This window comes from Lissotriton vulgaris, assembly GCF_964263255.1.
Source record: "Lissotriton vulgaris chromosome 7 unlocalized genomic scaffold, aLisVul1.2 SUPER_7_unloc_1, whole genome shotgun sequence".
NCBI lineage: Eukaryota > Metazoa > Chordata > Amphibia > Caudata > Salamandridae > Lissotriton > Lissotriton vulgaris.
In genome coordinates this window covers 597,159-609,348 of record NW_028240614.1, presented here as the reverse complement: position 1 = coordinate 609,348, position 12,190 = coordinate 597,159, and the positions used below count along the sequence as shown (strand labels likewise).

The following is a 12,190-nucleotide window of genomic DNA, read 5'->3' as shown; positions in this document are numbered from 1 at the left end:
CAGTTCCAATTCGTAATGCACCTAAAGTGCATTGGCAGTAATTTAGAGAGAGAACAGCAGGCTGTGGGTCTGATTAGCAGGCCCACAGCCACATTAAGTCAGAAACCAGTGAAGCAAAAAGCAAAAATTTGGGGTGACCATAGGATAGCAGACCCTACTCTCCTACAAGCATCACCAGCATGGCTTTGCCCCCAGTATCCAAAACCCCTTTAATGGTTTCTGAGACCTCAAGGAGCGCAGTCTCCGTGCTGAGATTTGGGCGAAAGCCCGACTGGGTGGCATGCAGAATCTCATTCGTCTCTAGAAAATTGGACAGCACCGTCTGCACGTGCTTTTCCACAATTCTCGTGAGAGCCGGCAGCAGAGAGATAGGCCTGTAGTTGACTGGGGCCTTTGGATCCAGACCAGGCTTCTTGAGCAGCGGGATGACCATTGCCTGCTTCCAAGCCTGCGGAACCACTCCCTGGCTCAGCGAGATTTTAACAATTGGCTAGACCCTTTTTCTGACAGGAAATCAAATTGTAAATTTAAACCAGATAAATCTCATAAAGCATTTCAGTCAGCTATTGCCTCTTGTCCACTCTATGATGTATGGAAGACAAGTAATCCTGATAAATATGAGTTTACATTTTTCTCTAATGTTCATCACACCATGTCAGGTATTGATTATTTTTTAGTTTCAAAGTCTTTACTCCCCTCCATACAATCTTCTGAGATTGGGTCTATTTTATTTCTGACCAGGCCCCTGACTCTTCCTCATTTGATTTGTCCCTTACTACTTCCAAGCATGCCTGATGGAGATTCAATAACTGCCTATTATCTGACCAAAATCATGTTTCAGAGGCTACCTCCTTTATAAATGATTTTTTCCAGTTTAACAAAGCTAATGATACTTCTGTCCACAATAACTGGGACGCCTTTAAATCCTCTTTTCAGAGCCTTTACCACCACCTATACTAACAGAAATAAAAAATTACTGAACTCCCAATACCTCTCTAGTTTCCAACATATCAAAACTCTTGAACATGCCTACTTTACGTCCAATTGCGCTATACACTTCGAGGATCTTATCAAGGCAAAATGAGATTTAAATAAACTAGCTACTAATGATGTTTGCAATATTTTACTTAAAATAAAGTCCAAATATCATGGGGATCAAAATAAAGCAGGTATAATGTTGGGCAATTACTTAAAAGTGAAAACGGAAAGGAAAACCATTGGTCCCATTCGTAATACTGTAAATTTTCTACACTCAGACCTTATAAAGGCTTTCCAATCCTACTACAACTCACTATATATGGATGATACTCATCCTTCTGTAAATGATACTCAGTCATGTTTTGATCATCTTCCTTCTCCTCCCTCCATACCGGATGTTATGACTCTCCTTGAAAAAGATATTTCGCTGCAGGAGATTTTGAATGCCATTAAATCTCTAAAAAGAGCCAAGGCCCCTGGACCTGACGGCTTTTCTATTGAACTTATCTCCACTTTTTCATCCACTTTTGCTCCTCATTTACTTGAGCTTTTTTCCTCTTTTATATCAAAATCCAAACCTGAAGGCTCCTTTTTAGATGCTCTTACTGTAATCATTCCCAAACCTGATAAAGATCAAACCCTATGTCAAAATTATCTCCCAATCTCATTAATCAATTATGACTGTAAACATTTTGCAAACGTTCTTGCCTCTAGGCTAGATGATGTTATACCCCTGCTTATCAAACCTGACCAGTCTGGCTTTATCAAAGGTAGGCTCACTTCTGACAATGCTAGAATGTTCTCTAACATTCTTACATTGGGGAGAAATTGTCTGGATCCTCTAGATGCATTATCCCTTGATGCTGAAAAGGCATTTGACTGTATAAATTGGAAATTAATGTTTAAAACTCTTCATTGGTTTGGATTTGGCCCCAAATGTATTTAATTTATTAAGGTATTATACTCAGAACCTTGTGCCTGTGTTTCTGTGAATGGTTTTTTATCCCCGTACCTTTGTTTGCTCAGAGGTACTAGACAAGGCTGCCCCCTTTCCCCTCTTTTATTTCTTTTATGTCTCGAACCTTTTCTTGAACACATTTGTCACAATCCCCTTACAACAGGTTTTCAACACAATTCCCATGAAATCAAATTTTCCGCCTATGCAGATGATGTCTTGATCTATCTTTCAAACCCTACCACTTCCCTACCCCCTTTCTACAGGAGATTGATTTGTACTCCAAAATATCCAGCTACAAATTAAACTTCTCTAAAACTGAAGTCTTACTTATGTTACCAATACATGTTCTCTAACACCAACTTTAAGTGGTGTCCGTCTAAACTCAAATACCTAGGTGTTTGGTTTCACCATCTCTTGTCCGCGACGTACCCATTCAGTCAATGGGAGCCCATGTATGCGTCGTATGACCGGCTCCTATTGACTTCAATGGGACTCTGACCCAACCAAGTCCGACTGCATACGGCTGCATCGTACTCGCACGGTTGGACTGCAGGAGTCTGGATCAGTCGGAAAACACCCCGGATCCGGTTCGGTCGGAGTGCTTTCCAACACAGATCGGAATCGACCTGTTGTATAGCATTTTAGGACCCTAGTGTAATTTTACCGATTCATACCCTTATATAGGTACAATTCACCTTGCCCTTATATAGGCATAGAAATCATAACCATATTTAGACATAGCCCATGCAGTCCAAATACGGCATGGCTATTTCCACTAATTCCGAAAAGCCACCACGATTTCTTGGAAAACTCGCCTTCAGCAGTCAGGGACTTCTCCATTCTTGAATATTGATTTATCCAAGAACTCATGGAGTTTTCAAAGAACTGAGAATCTTTGATGACGTTATAATGTCCAACCTTATGTCAAACTCGGCACCTTCCAGGTATAAATATACCCACACTTGCAATAGCAAACACGTGGTGGTTTGGAGCAGTTCGACTATCTACTTGCCCGACGCAGCTCGCTACAGCCGAAGATAGCCGACCCTCCAGCAGACGCACTGAGAGAGACGCTGTCTTTTCTCCTGCCAAGAAATCCAGCTCCAGTGTTTCCAAGCTCCCCTTGCGGGGTGTTGGGAAATTGAGTCTCGAGACAGAGAGATACCAGACCTCCTTCATTCTAAACTAAGGTATGGAGCTGATTAGACACTAAGAGAAATCTTGGATAGATTCTTGGCAACAGATAATAAACTTATGCTACACCACAATTACTTCTTCCCGAGTACTAGACTTAGGTTAGGTACATTGGGGTAGGCGTATTTTAGAAGCACCAGTTGAGTACTTTTAGACTTTATTTATTTATGTATGTATTCTATGGCTTAGAAACCATACCATGCTTTTACAGTATTATTTTATAATACTCTTCCTGCTGTATGCATTATACTTTACAGACAGTATTACAATTGTAGCAGTTCATTTCTTTTGCATGAGAAAGAAGACTGTTCAATAAATACCTTTTATTGAAAACGCCCGTCTCTCTATTTCTCTGCACCTCTGATGAAACGAAGCATGCACGATTGACTAGGTGAAATATCTATTTATTGTTTCCACAACTCTAGAGATATGTTTATTCTTGGGAGACAAAGTTGTCATGTGTATGCGTTTGTCAGAAACTAATCCCTTCTTGTGAATTCGAGAAAGTTTCTAGTGACCTCTGAGCTAGCTGGCACTCACAATTAAGTTTAATATATTCGATAGAGACCTAGTCGACCTAAGTCCTTCGTCGAATTCTATAGGATATATTATTCCAATGCCCAGAGCCTATTGGGAATATAGGAACTACACTACATGGCGAACAACGTTTGGTAAGGCACTAATTTAACGCTAGATACTAGAGTAACTCAGACGTGCTTTTCACAGAGACTCCTTTTTTCCCGTAAAACACTCCAATAGACGTCTGGAGTGGGTAAAAGGATAAAATATCCACCATAACTGAGTAGGACGAAAATGCTATGTATTTGTTTTTGGTTTGTTCAACGTTGAAGGATACAGTGTTCCAAAATATTGTGCACCTTATCTTTGTTTTCTTGAAACTTGCTCTTCAAAAACTTTCAACAAAATGTCGAATAGTGACACCGAAACCGGTGGAGCTGCAGTAAATGCAAACCAAGCGGTTTTAGAGACAACAGGTTTTAATGAAACCGACCCGGATGCAATAAACATCCCGGCAAATGTAAGGAAAACCATCACTATAAAGCTTATAACAAATGGCGTATCATCGAGAGGTGGTAGGGTAATATTTGTTATAGAGGCACACGAATATTGGCAGACAGAGGTATTCTATTAATGGATTGTCTTTCCCGCAAGCAAATCCAGTAACACATGAGTTCCACTTCTATAAAATAGAGGAACGTTCAGCGGAATACACTCCTTTCGAGGATGTTGAAATTCCATTAACATACCAAGAGCATGCGCTCTGGTTTAAAGGCGCCCTACAACATCAAAATCACATTACCAGGCTCGGTCCACTAGGTAGACCAGAAGCAACATGGCGGGTACCAGCCAGCTATACACCACATCCTGCCATTGAAAAAATGACAGGCTCAGAACTGTTGATTAAACTAAAACAACTAATTAAAATACATAGACAATTGGTTCAATATGTCATGCGATAGTACACCTCATGAGAAACACAGGATTCTTACAGTCTGTTTACCAATGGGGATCACACCACACCTGGAAAACTGTGACACTTGGGGTACATTCTTTGCTGCAATCTACACTAAAATACATGGTGTTCCATCCATGGCGGTGATACCAGACGTCCTGAAACAGATTCAAAATGAATACGGGGCAGAGCCTGTTTTCAATCTAGGTATGAAGTTACTTAAAGATTTCAAACAGGTCTTAGCTGACATCAAAGGTGAAGCAGCATCCGTGGCAATCCGCCAGAATAATCGAAAAATCCTATGAAGAACTAGGTAGAGATAGTTTGGGGGGAAACCCGTAAAACCCAAACTAACAGAAAATCCTGAATTTTATTTTTTAAAACACTCTCACTACTCCGAAAAAGAATAGGGAAAACACTAAACAAACCTCCTAAAGAGAAGCATTCTAAGTCCAGAGGAAGGTCTCCTCAACGGGAGCCCTCTGAAAAGAGGTATAACCTCAGGAACAGGGATAATTTGAGAAAACCTGATAGATATCAAGACACTGATACACGTTCCTCTCGTACCTTTCCGACTTCCTCACAGAAATCAGAAAGTAGAGGACAGTCAGAACACAAGGAAGAACGCGTGAAGTCCAAAGACGATCAACACGTTCCAAAGAATAAAAAAAACACAATTCACCAAGAAGTAGGTAGCAGGTCTAAAAATCAGACATGCTGAGGATCTTGAGAATGCAACTCAAGAACGGGGAGTGGGCTCAGACAATTCTAGACAGTGCATCAGAAGTGACCATAGCTCGCAAGATCCTGAAGGATCATCTGGAGACAGTGGACTTGAATGAATGCATTCAGGTTGAAACTGCCGACATCAGGGTTAGTGTACCCCATAAGTTATATGAAATAACGCTCCGGATGGAGGGGGACATAACTAGGAAAATAAGAGCACTCTTTTGGGAGAAGCTCTCTAAGGGTTATGACATTCTTCTGGCTGAAAAGGACTTGCCACCAGAATTTGTCAAGGATTGCCCACATGCCAAAGAGATCATTATGCCGGCCTTCTTAAATCATATTCCAATTCATAAAAAATACACATATGTCAGAAAATGGGCTGTAGCCCAGGCTCCAGTATTATATAAAAATCATGTAGGATGGCATGAGGACTCACCTCACCATAAAATCCAGTTGAAAAATCACCCAACAATGCAAAGGTAGTATCCAGCAAAGCAAGAAGCTAAAAAAGAGGTCAGGGAGATCTTAGGTCAACTTGAATACCAAGGGGTGATTGCAAAATGCACCTCGTCAATGAACAATCCTATGTTTCCTGTCTCCAAACCAGACAATACATATCATCTTGTTTTGGACTACAGACATTTAAACTGTCATTGCGAAACATTTGCAGTACAAAATGCACACAGTGCAGCACTGATGAATACCATCGTGCACAGAAAATACAAAACAACATTAGATATTTCTAACGGTTTCTTCTGCCAAAATATTGCACCAGAAAGCAGGTACGTTACCGCTTTCTCAATAATGGGAACACAGCGCCATTTTTGCCATCTCCCCCAGGGATTCAGGAATAGCCCAGGGTTATTTTCAGCCAGAGTAACAGAGTTACTATAACCATATGATGATGAGGCATTATCTTATATCGATGACATCTATCTTACAGATGATGATTTGGACAGGCACTTGAACAGAGTGAACACCATTATACTCGGGTTCGCCTCCGAAAGGGTACAAATTCAATTTTAAGAAATCACGCAATGACCACCTCAACGTCCTATTTCTGGTATATGAACTTTCAAGTGAAGGCAAAGGACTAGCAGCCAACTTTTTAGAAAAATGTGTGCTGCTCCAACCTCCAAAAACACTGAAAAACTTACAGTCAATTCTAGGTTTCCTGAATTTGGGAAGAACTTACATTCTAAACTACGCAGAAAGGGTTAAACCTCTCTACAAATTAATCAAGCCTGATTTCAAATCAAACAATTGGACTCAAAAACACACAGAAAGTTTGCGTTCAGAGCAAACAGACATGTTGGCAACAACACATTTACAGACACGCATAAACCTGCGCAACCTTGTAATCCAAATCATCCCAGGGAGATTCGGATTCACGTACTCGACCTTTAATGAAGGAGAAAAAGTACCAATAGCATATAAATCACACTTGTACACACAAGCTGAAATGAAATTCACTTTAACAGAAAAAATTCTGACAGCGGTTCAAACGGCATTAGCAAAAGAGAGAGCCCTCGCACAGGGAAAACGCATAATGGTCGTTACGCCTGTACCTGCCTTAGAGGCAGTAACAAAAGAGAGCATTCCAAATGCAAAGGCTTTGCATCCAAGATGGATACAATGGGCTATTTTTCTTGCTGCAACAGATGTTGAATATGTATTTGACCCTTACTTGAAAACACAAGAATTTCTACAATACGAACAAGAAAGTCCTTTGCCTATTGAGATTCTGCCATTAGAACAGTACGAATGTATAGATTATACAGACCGATCAGCACAACCGGCAATTGGGGGTAAACAAGCCTATAGTGCTGCGTGCGCAATTGTTAAAAGTCGCTGGCGCGATGGTAAATTCCGACCTATGGTCAAGAAAACACAATCGCTCAGAGACTGTACAGCTCAGCGAGCTGAACTACAAGCATTCAAGATGGCGCTTGAAAATACCGATCGCGAATTCCCCACACTCATAGTATGCGATTCTTATTACTGTGTTATATCATAAAATGAATACTTGCAGAACTGGGTTCAAAACGGTTTCAAAGATTCAAAAGGTGGCACAATTAAGTATAAACTGCTTTGGGAACAAGTAGTTCTATTACAGAAAGAACTACAAAAGACTCACGTGATCCATACACTGAGTCAGCGTGATGGCGTTCACGTTGCAGGGAATTCATTGGCTGATGAAGCCGTGAAGACAGCTGTGCAAATGGTCTCCGTAGCTGCAATCACTCGTTCAAAAACAAAAATAGACAGCGAAATAATGCAAGCTGTCGCTGCTTCAGTAAAAGACAGTGGTAAAACACTGCCAAAAGGCTTTCCATTCAAGTACTCATATATAACTGATGCAAACTCCGTTCCTTTTGCTCGAATCCCTGGAGTGGGGGAAAGAGTCATTCCAAACTGGAGACAGAGAGGTGCTTTGATACAGAAAGCACAAATGGAGAGGGTCTGGTACATCAAGGGATCTCTAAATCTATACCAGAATTAAAAGGGAAGTACTGGTGGCCTGGGATGATTGGTCACATTCACTAATTTACATTAAATTGCCATAACTGCAATAGAGATCGCAGCAGAAAACGCCCCAGATACCTGACTACAGTGAAGCCAGCCCAGTACAGACACCATTGTTAGGCAGCATTAGACTATCTACATGTGGACGTCCGGATGGACAGATGCAGTCCCACAACTATTAGGAGAAGATTTTTTTGGATGTGGCCTCAGCTCTCGGCTGACGCCCGAACTGTTATAAAAGATTTGCGAGTCTTTATCGGCACATACGCAATCGGCACGCTACATTCTGATCAGGGTCTTGCGTTTAGCTCAAAAGCTTACAAGGAGGCCATGGCCAGTTTGGGCGTTGCATTGCGGTACTCAAGTCCATTCCATCCTGAAGGAAATGCGGTAGTGGAAAGAAAAAACCGGGACATAAAGTAATCTATAACAGCTAGGGTATTAGGCTCGGGTGACAGGTGGGTCAAACATCTAATAAATGTCCAACGTAGTCTTAACAATCTGTCAAGAAATTCTCTGGGTGGAATCACTCCATATGAAATGCTTTTTGGTACTAGATTGATTATCGAAGACCTTGATCGTCATACTTCAGTGGTAGAACAAAAACCCTTTGATATCAAAGTTCGTTTGGCTGTTTTGCAGGACCTAAATGAAACAAGAAAAAGTCGGAGCAACACAATACAGAAGCCAGCGACCACTGAAGAACAACCACCTGTCAGAGCAAGGCCTGTCTGGATTCCAAAGATTGGGGATCTAGTCAGAGAAAAGATCGCGGACAAGAAGGAATTTGGGCCTTCATACAGAAAACCAGTACCTGTCATCCACGGGTACCTGTCATCCATGTATCAAGAACAGTGCTACTGCCGCCCCTTGCTGGAAGAAAGGAGAACCGGTTCATGTCACTCGACCTGGTAAAACCACATTATGTGGCCAGTAATAAGTAGTAGGCCCAGTGGACTCAAAAAGAAGTAGCAGACGACCAAATCTCGCTACTATCCAAGAGGTTCAAACTGAGAGACTCATCACCTTTGATGAACCAGCAGTAAGAAAGAGAAAAGAAGGACTATGCAACAAAGCAATGGAACTTGTACCTCTTGATATCCAAATAACAGTTCATCAAGAAACGCCTGTCTACAATGATATAGCATACTAATATGACAGGGGATCAAGCAGCTCCAGCAATTTCAAGTAATCCGGATGCAATCCTACAATTGACAGAACTGCCTCTGGCTATTTCTTCAACTTTGATACATTTTCTGAGGATCCCAGTGAGCCTGAAACAACGGCAGTCAAAACGACTTTTGAGGGACAATTAACAGAACTTTGCAGCCAGCTTGCAAATACATATCTGGTTTCACCATGAGTTGAATTTTGGATTGTGTTAGGTGTACTTTTTCTCCTACTTTGGCTCATTCCTGTTTTAAGTTTGGGAAAACTGATAGATTGAAAATATAGTAAAATGGACACAGCAAGTAAGAACATCAACTTGCTCCTGAAGCCACACAAATCATCTCATTGTGAGCAAAGAGACCTGTCATCAGTGAACATCACATCGTTTCCAATACCTGGTGGTATAGCATGGGACAGAACTGATTATGACATTTATAGTCCATTTGAGCTGTTGAAAATTCCACACCAATTTTAGGTTTCCTTGAGTGACTTTGTTTCAACGAGCACATTTTCTGATGATTGGGACTTTGAGACTGTTAATAATATGATGTTAGACTTAGAAATGTCAACAAAATTCACAAAACATGAATACTTGGAAATATTCATCAGATTATGAACAAATGTATTGTTTTAATCATTATGGTCATCATTATTTGCATAAATCTGCAAACCCTAGAAATGTTTATACTAATAATCAATGGGAAGGGTAGCTAAAAACATTCTATGAAAAGTTCCCATACTTCTCAGGTTTTAATATCACAAATCCAGAAACGTTTTACTTTAAAAATGTTAATAAGACAGGAAAAAAAAACATGTTAACTAATACCAAGCAAATGTATTCTGCGAACTTTTATGCTCAGCTGTCTACATTAGGATTTGACTTTTGGAAAGACAAAATTGAGACAAAAACTGTCTGGGGCACAAAAGACTGGCAGGTGCAGGGATTAGAAGCTCTACTTAGAGCCTGCAACATCCTGGAACAAATAATGTTTTTAAATGACACTGTTCAACAAACATCTTGTCTTGCCATAGCCAAGATAAAGGATTTAAACAAACTCTCCATACCAAGACCCACACCTGATAGTAATGACACTACAGATGAGGAGGTAGACGTAAAACATATTTTACAACAGAACAGAACTAATCCTGATTGGAAAAAATTGTTAATCTGGCCCATAGACACAAATAACTGTCAAGACAGATTCCTGAATAAAACACAAGGGTTCACAGTACATAGGCCAGATCCAAGATATGCCCAGAGACAACATCCAGGGATAGTTACAACATACAGTGTAGGAGAACTATGCCTTGAGTGGCTACAGAAATCCACACTTCCTGAAATTAAACAACACTTAACTTTATTTAAAGATGGCATTGATTTGAGAGACTTATTACTAGGTCCTCGTAAACCACGTCATAAATGTTTCATATACGCCGGTATGTATGCTGCTTATTATGAAGCATGGAAAGTCACACATATGGAAACTGCAGAAAGAATACGAGAAATTGATTGTGTTAATTTAGAGAAAGCTCTCTCTGTAGTTGACAATGGATTAACAACTCGGTCATCCAGAATGTATTCTTTGGACAGCATTGTATCCTCTGCCATAGACATAATGGAACAGGACTTATTCATGTTACAACATGGACAGTCTCAATTGCGTTCTATAATGCTGTTAGGCTAGACGTTACAAAATCTTCGTTCAGGCTACCCGCCTTGGTGTTTAATCAACACCACGTCATTGTTTACTGGATTAACCCTTATAGATAATCAAATCTCTTTGGCACAGAGGGGAGAAGACTATACGGTGCTGAGAATACAAAAACTGGAAAGATTACCATTAACTGTTTCTGAGAAACCAGTCGTGGAATGGATAATACATGGCACCATCACGATACCAGTCACAATTTTCCAGTTTCAGTATTGCTTGAAACACATACCAGCAGGCCTGTATTAAAGGTTGGGTAAAGATTAGTGTAGTGTAGTGAGGATTGTCTATGAAATCGTAGCTTTCGCTTATAGGGACCTCTGTCCTGTTTTAAAACTCACTGTGAAAAGAGTAGTAGAATTCATTCAAGCTTGAGTGAAGGGTAAGGAAGCATTGTCTATCTTACTGGAGAGTGAGGATTTCTATTGGTGGATTAAAGTCCTACTAAAGAATTATGTATGTATGGTTAGGGATTTTTTCCGTATAAATGTGTGTAAATGAATTTGTAATATACGATCGAGTGAAACTCTAAATTGTCTCTAAGGAGGTGTAAAAATCTCTGTATGTGCATTTGAAGAGAAACAAGTTCGTTATTACTTGCTAGAAGGGTAAAGTAGCCTTACTTTATCGACAAATTTGAATATTCTGTGAAAATAGCGTCGTCTATTTCACGTAAATGAATACTTGAATGTTTGAGAAAGCTATCACTTTATTTTAGCGAAACAGACGAATGGTTTGTTTTGTGGAGTTATTAACTGAATTCAATTGAAAGTTTTTTAAATATGGCGCTGTGAACATGTTTTGTGAAGGAGGGGTCAGTTTAAGGAGCGAGAGACAGAGAAGCTGCAGCGGTAGCATACGTCACTAGTGTTGCGCTGTGATTGGCTAACATACGTCACAGTACTCGCGCAGCTGATTGGCTTATTCTGAAAAGCAATAATTCTATTGGTTGAGCAAAATAGTGATGAAGCTTAACCTGATTGGTTTGTTGGTGAGTTTCGCGCACGGATTGGTTGATGTTACGGGATAACAAGGAAGTTGTTACGATCTTTTCCAAAGTAGAGGAAATTGTTTAAAAACATGGATTATTATTTTATGAAAGAGAAAAAGAAACTTTCATGGTTTCAGAAATTGAAAAATAAAATTAAACCTGACAAGAAAATTCCAACGCGAGGCAGAAGATTAATTCATAAGTACAAAACACCTGCAGTTTATATGCTAGGTGAATATGGTTATCATACTTGTCTCTGGATTGAGAATTGGATGAAATATACTGAAAATGATGGTGTGTTAGCATGGCCAGAAGACGGATCATTTAACATAGCGGTTTTGAAAAACTTAAGAGAAAGAATGATGAATCTTGTACCAAGGCCTAGACCTACTCAATTTGAAGCTTTAGTTGAATGGGAAGATGAAATGCATGAATTAGAATGCGAGAGTAGAGGAATACCA

The 12,190-nt window shown here is 40.1% G+C and overlaps 1 protein-coding gene across 1 annotated transcript in view; it reads right to left on the bottom strand.

Annotated features, from left to right (window-relative positions):
• Nucleotides 1-12,190, bottom strand: part of LOC147672972 (sulfotransferase 6B1-like) — a 266,092-nt gene that overhangs the window by 194,528 nt on the left and 59,374 nt on the right. The gene's annotated exons all lie outside the window — the stretch shown is intronic.